The sequence below is a fragment of the Cryptomeria japonica genome, chromosome 3 (genome assembly GCF_030272615.1).
Source record: "Cryptomeria japonica chromosome 3, Sugi_1.0, whole genome shotgun sequence".
Taxonomy (NCBI): Eukaryota; Viridiplantae; Streptophyta; class Pinopsida; order Cupressales; family Cupressaceae; genus Cryptomeria; species Cryptomeria japonica.
Window position 1 is genome coordinate 959,088,028 of NC_081407.1, and position 5,500 is coordinate 959,093,527.

Consider the following 5,500-nt stretch of genomic DNA (forward strand, 5'->3'; position numbering starts at 1 on the left):
TGGCAAATTAGTGATCCTATGGTTATCTTGCATAATTAAGGTTAATTTTGGCATATTTTTTTCCAAAAAGTCATCAAATGGTTAGGAAGGGTGAGTAAAAGAATTTTTTTTTTAAATTTTAAAAGTGAATCAATAGTTTCATTTTTCAAAAAGTCATTTCTATAATTTTCCACTAAACTTATGCCTTTGTGGCAAATCAATTATCTGATGGTTATCTTGGATAGGTAAGGATAATTTTAATATTGTTTTTCCCAAAAATCCATCTAATGGTTAAGAAGGGTAGGTAAGAGAAATATTATTTTATTTTAAAAGTGAATTAATAGTTTCAATTTTCCAAAATTGTTACTATAATTTTCCACTAAACTTATGCCCTGTGGCAATTAGTGATAAGATGTTATCTTGGGTAGGTAAGGTTAATTTTAGTATGGTTTTTTCTTATTATGTCGTCTAATGGTGAGGAAGAGTAGGTAAGAGAAATATTATTTTAATTTTAAAGTCAATCAATAGTTTCCATTTTCAAAATGTTGTTTCTATAATTTTCCACTAAACTTATGCCCCATGGAAAATTAGTGATCTCATGGTTATCTTGGGGGAAATTGCTATCTAGCCCTTAGCCCTTAAGATGCACCAATGTTAAAGGTTATGGATAAATTATAGTGTTTGAAGGTAACTTATTCATATCTTGGGTGGGTAAGGGTAATTTTGGTATAACTTATTCATATCTTCAATGTTAAAGTTATGCATAAATTATATTGTATGAAGCTAACTTATTATATTTCCGTTAGACTAGCACTATTGCAATCAGTTTTTCTTAACCAATAAGAATTGTGATTTTTAAGTTTCTAAATTGTAGAATTTTTTTCCTTAAATTTAATTGGCTCAAAAATTTGACAGCTTTTTTTGTTTTTGATGAATAGGCATCTCTAATAAAATTATTTAATAGTACACTATCCGCAAAAAAAAAAAAGGAGATGTGAGATCACCCCTTAGGAGTCATATGGGTAGCACCCAGACATAGCACTAAAACATAAAAAAAACACAGGCAACCCCTGAAATTAGAAACAAATAAATAAAAACTGATAAGCCACTAAAGAAATATGAATAGAAAATGGAGGTGGATCACGATCATCCTTAAGATCCCATACATTGAAGCAGGGTCAGGGTTGTTGTCCGAGAGGAACCACCCTTCTTCAGTTGTCCTCTCTTCATTCTCCTTCTCCTTCCTGGCCAGAGAAATGGCCAAAGCAAGCCAGGAGAACCCTTTGGAAGAGCCAAGCCAGGTAAAATCTCTGCTGGTATTCGACCAACTAGAACCACCAGCAGCAAGAAAATCAACACCCCTTGTACCCCACCTGGAAGCAGATCCACGACATGGCGTAGAGGCTGAGCAACACTGATTGAAGTCACTACCACTACAGGACTAGTGGTGAGAAAACTGTGCCCATGGGAGTTGTGAGCGAGGAGCAGAGGAGTTGCAACCGCACCATCGGCCCCGAGGTAGAGAGTGGTCACGAGACAGAGAGCGGTCATGGGAGGTAGAATAATCTAACAACACTCATGCCATGCCACCATACAAGGGGCATTTCCCAAATGGTCCAAGAGCATTTTCAAGTGGGCAACCTTTTTGGCAGCATCACATTATTACAATACATGCTTTAGTAAAAAGAGAGACATGAATATCAATAGAGCTGTGAGAAAATGAATTGATAGCTAAAGAGTGAATGTTGTTGAGACTATGTATTAAAATCATGAATACAGTGGTTAAACATACATACAAATCGGGTATATAGCCCCTCAGTCATTTCTAGACATACCACAAAATTTTCAATCATCTGATATACATCTTTATTGTGTCTATTACCTAATACATATCAAATATGCATGCAGGGATATGACCAACACTAACAGGCCTCAGTATCTTCAAATCACATTACTTCCATCTAAGAACTGTACTCACATTACTTCCATCTAAGAACTGTACTGGCATTACTCCATGAGTTCTTGAAGAAATATTCAGAAAGTGCAAGTTGATTGCATTCAAGACGTCATTCCTTACTTGTAACTGAATATTGATGTTTCAACTTACAAATGCACTTACATAATCAATTTATGATGGTAATAGATTTATTTTTAGAAGGGGGAATTCCTCAGGTTCCATTATATTGTTTTCAAAGAGGTTTCAATTTAACGTGGGCACTCTCATCAATATACAACAACATAAATTCTTCGGAAGGCTTTTCACAAACTAAAAGTAGTAGTGTCTTGCAATGGAGCATCTGTAGAACCCTTAATACAACATTAGAGTTGTTATGCATTTAGAAAGGCTAATGACATTTTACCTACACATATTATTATTGTTGTTCTCTCTTAAAAACCTAATATAAAGAATGACGGTTGTTTCTTGTTCTATATATAATTAACCTCCTTTATCAAGATGTAGATGAAATAATTCCAAGGTTCTCTCCACTTCTTCTTTCTGTCCACTTCTTCTTTCTGCACACGAATAGACAAATCTATATTATTATAAATAGATTTTATAATGCAATGATTTTATAATCCAGTGAAAAAAATTGTTAAAAGGAATTTGATGATTTACCTTTGCAGAAATCTTGTCATCCAACTTATTTGATCTTGATCCAATGGAAACACCCATCCTCTTCAACGATGGTCAGGAAGCACACATGCTCTCAATGCTTTTATATACAGAGAAAACTAACTGGGTGATGCATGAGTATCATCTCGGTACAGATGAACACGAGAAGGAAGTGGGGTTATACTTTTGACACAACGAACGCGCCTTCCTTTTCAGCCTTCTCAGTACCAAGATGGTATTGATGCATCATCCAATTAGTTTTCCCAGCTTTTGAGTCTTTTGCAGTATACAGAATCACTATCTTCTTGCATCCTTTTCTTTTTCCAATTAGTTTTCCCAGCTTTTAAGTCTTTTGCAGTATACAGAATCACGATCTTCTTGCATCCTTTTTCTTTCCTGGATGACATTCAATATGAATCAATGCATTACAAGATTAAAAAAAATACAAATAGATGAACGGGATTCAATATAATATGAATTTAATAAAATTCATAAAAACATATAAATTTATAGATCTATTATGGATACTTGGTCCTTCTTTGTTCTCCATTTATTTTCTGCTGCTAAACCTTGTCAAACGATTGCATGAAGGATCTGGAAGCACGATGAGTAGAACCAAGGATGAGCTGGAGAATACAATGGTTGAAATGTACATAAAGATAGATTATTGGTGAGATCTAATATAAAATTAAATTTAGATTTAAAATTTGTTATCATTTCTTATGATTACATGATTCTTTAATGGTGAAAAAATTTAGTATATTTATGAATTGATAAAATATTTTTTGAGTGCTATTGTGTATACTGTTCATTCAATATTTCAGATCTCTCTCAACAATCTCTCAAACAGTGAAAATCTCAAATTATCTATGTATTAGATTATTTGTTTAGAATTTTTTGTTTGCATATAAAACAAACAAAACCTAATTTCACATAATAAGCCAAAAAAAGGGGGAAAATAAAAGACTATCATTGTAAAGCCAAAAATAAGGAAATGAAAGATTATGATTATAAAGTCTAAAAAGAAGGAAAAGAACTCATTTTGAAGAGTTATTTACTGACCTGCAAATTTATGAGATAATAAACCTCTTTTATCCAAATGTAGAAGAGATCAACTTAAAAACATCTATCGAAAAATCCTTTCAAAACCCATCTTCTCTTATGCTCCTTTTTGTTGGAAGTGGAGACACTCTGAGAGGGGGGGGGTGAATCAGAGTGTCACAATTTTGACTCAATTTTTTTTTTTGAAAAGGGCTATCTTGATTAGCAACAGGTGGATGACATTAAACACATGAGTTGTAAGTTTACCCAAATATGACAAAACATTGTAAAAACAACACTGTTAACAAAGTATGTAAAATGACCATTCAAATGATAGACAGATAATCTTTGATTTAAGATTTCTGAAAACAAGATGATTTTGCCACTTTTCACAAAACACGCAACATCTAAAAATGATTTGTACACAGTAGAGAGAGAAAGAAAAAATAATAAAAGATCTAAAGTATCAGAGCATGTGAAACAAAATGAGACAAGATTGGACACATAACACCATAATTTTCATGGGTGGAAAACCCTCTTGGGGTAGAAAAACCACTCGATAAAAGATTCCTTGTATTATTTCACACCAACTCAGTACACAAAATTTAGAAGCCACAAGGCCTCAAGGAGCACCAACCCCTCTTCCTTATACAACATCAAAAATTGCCAACTCAAGCTACAATCACTGGTACCTTTATGACTGCACTATGTTCTGCAGTCACAAAACTATCAATGGTTGGAGCGAGTATAATAATATCTCAATCTGATTCCCACTAAAAAAAATTGCAACAATGTCCTTCATATCTCTGTATAGCAGACAGAGAATGATATTTTTAAATTTTAAACACAATCAGAGAGATTTTTAAATTTTAAACACAATCAGAGAGAGTACACTCAATCTCTGGATAATAATAATAACTCCAACCTCAGTGGCATCAAGTACTATGCAAAACAGAGTAATAGTCCAGAACACTATGAAAAAAAAAATGTCTGTCAATCTTCTTTTTACTAATTTTCTTATTCAAGTCTCTCTATCTCTCTCTCTCTGTGTTTTTTTCATAAAAGTCCTGTTTCCAAAAACTTATATAATTTCAATGTGTTCTTCAGAACATGATCAAAGAGTGTCTTCAAGAGTAACCCTAGTATATGGTTACCCACACTGGGTTAGGGTTTAATCAATCGACTAACCTGTTCTTTGTAAAGAAAAGAAATTATCCTCTTTGTAACGAAATCAACAAAAACGATTTCATTAAAAAACATAAAACCTTGCAGCTGTAAAATCTTTTTTTTTTTTAATTGAAATTTTCAGAAATAACAGAACGTTGAAAAGTTTCAAAGCAACCAACTAATCTTTGAATTATTTATCATTTATAATTCAAATAATCTCAGATATCTCCCTGAAAACTGCAAGAACGAGAGTATTTTGAAACAATATTACCTGTTCTTTTGAAGAGATGTACCGGAGAATGAAATCCTAAATATCTGCACAAAATCCCATTGAAATCGGCAACTAAGACCACCATTCGACTCGTTTAACCTTGCGGATTGTCATACCGAAAACCCATAACCAGAATCTGACAATATTTTGCCCTGTTTAGGGTTTGATAAACTCAGCCGGAGAAAAACTTTTGAAAGAGTTTTAATTTACTTCCAACAAAATACTTTTGTTTTATTTTAACACTCAAAACATTTTACAAATATATTACAAGTTGCTGATAACAAAATGGCACCCTTTTTGTCACCAAGGACAACTAAGGGTAGCACTTTTTGCATATGCATGAGCATGAGTTAGTACTTGTTGTATTATTTCACTCAAATTTTCTTAAGTCATTGTTATTCAATTGTTCCTTGGTAACTTATTAGTAC

The 5,500-nt window shown here is 32.9% G+C and overlaps 1 long non-coding RNA gene across 1 annotated transcript; it reads right to left on the reverse strand.

The window, feature by feature from the left end:
* Positions 1-1,822: 1,822 nt before the first annotated feature.
* Positions 1,823-5,288, reverse strand: LOC131035617 (uncharacterized). Its single transcript, XR_009371898.1, has 4 exons — positions 5,073-5,288; positions 3,122-3,187; positions 2,597-2,989; positions 1,823-2,493 (listed from the first exon to the last, which is right to left on the reverse strand). It is a non-coding gene; the product is annotated as an uncharacterized LOC131035617 (long non-coding RNA).
* Between the last annotated feature and the right edge of the window lie 212 nt (positions 5,289-5,500).